Genomic DNA, 1,812 nt, shown 5'->3' with positions numbered 1-1,812 from the left:
ACCAATTTCCCTAATGAATATTGATGCAAAAATCCTTACCAAAATACTAGCCAGCAGAATACAAAATTATATAAAACAAATAATACACCATGACCAAGTGGGATTCATACCAGGGATGCAGGGATGGTTCAACATATAAAAGACCATTAGTATCCTTTGCCACAATGACATGAAAAACTATAAGAACCACATGATAATATCGATAGATGCGGAAAAAGCATTCGACAACATCCAACACTGATTCATTTTTAAGACATTCAAGAAGATAGGAATGGAAGGAAAATTTCTCAATATAATACAAGCTATATATGAAAAACCAACAGCCAATGTGATAGTCAATGGAGAAAATATGAGATCAATTCTTCTGCAAAAGGGGACTAGACAAGGATGTCTCTTGTCCCCACTCCTATTTAACATCGTACTGGAGGTCCTAGCTAACAATATAAGGCAAAGAAATGACATCAAAAATATTCATCTGTGGAAGGAAGAAGTGAATCTATCGTTATTCACAGATGATATGATTTTATATATGGAAAATCCTAAAAGTTCCACGAGAGGAGTACTGGAAACAAAAGAGGAATATAGCAGAGTAGCAGGTTACAAGATCAATGAACAGAAGTCTACCGCACTCCTGTACACATCGGACAAGGCCACAGAAGAGGGTATCAAAAAGGGGGTAGCCTTCACAACAGCCAAACACAAATTGAAATATCTAGGGATATACTGAGTTAAAAAAAAAACCAAAAGATCTGTACGTGGAAAACTACAAAACACTATTAAAAGAAACCAAGAGTGACCTCAATAAATGGAAGGACATCCCATGCTTGTGGATCAGTAGACTCAATATTGTAAAGATGTCAAATAAGCCAAGCACAAAAGGGCAAGAACTACGCATAGAGAAGCTACTGTATACATATGTCCCTGGGGTGAGGTCCAGGTAATATGGCAAGGGCCAGACTAAACTCAGGGATACATATGGGATCCAACTAAAAAGGAGTGGTGGAAAAAAAGACATGGGTAGTCTGGGGAACAGGGCACTAACCCACACAGGGGGAGAGTGTTGATTGTGTCTCCACAGGAAAAGAGGGATCAGACTTCAACCCAGTGCTCCAAGACAAGAACGCAACACACTGACATGAAGCAGGGAACCGATAGAGACCTCTGAGGGGCCGGCCCCATTACCAACTAAGTGGATAGCACCCCCACCCCAGAAGAATTCATTTCAGAGGACAGAACTGAACCTACAGCTCAAAAAGAGGGACTTGTCTGATCAGAGCACACAGGAGCCAACAAGGGGGGAAGGGGAAAAAAAAGAGTGAAGCACATCTTGGCTCACCAAGCCCTGAGGACGATTTTTCTGCCCAGAGCAGCAAGGCACAGAGATGATCACAGGGCCAGCCCCACCATGGGACACAGCGTTCCTCATTGACCCATAGCACCATTGTGGACAATGCTAGAGACACATGGTGTGCCTTCCCTGAGCTCACTATGCTGAAGCCAGCCACTGGGGGCATGCAGTAGAGCAGCAGGGAGGGAGCAGAGCAATGAAGTCCCCAGGGATAGATGTGGGGCCAGGGCATGGCACCCGATCAACTCAACTGGAAAGTACTCATAAAGGACAACAAATAGACCCTGAACTATTTACAGGGTTTTGTTGTTGCAGCTATTGTTTTATTTTCTATTATTGTTTCACTGTACTCAGTCTTGTGATGGTGCATATTATTGTTGCTGCATGTCTACCTGGAAGGGATAGGCGGGATAAACAAACCAGAAAAGAGAACAACAGGATAACAGTTCCGGGGTGGGGGGCAT

The sequence above is a fragment of the Echinops telfairi genome, unplaced genomic scaffold (assembly GCF_000313985.2).
Source record: "Echinops telfairi isolate 266 unplaced genomic scaffold, ASM31398v2 ScPeMD7_7;HRSCAF=31, whole genome shotgun sequence".
In the NCBI taxonomy this organism is placed as follows: Eukaryota; Metazoa; Chordata; class Mammalia; order Afrosoricida; family Tenrecidae; genus Echinops; species Echinops telfairi.
The sequence above is the reverse complement of the archived record's forward strand: the minus strand, read 5'-3'. Positions refer to the sequence as shown.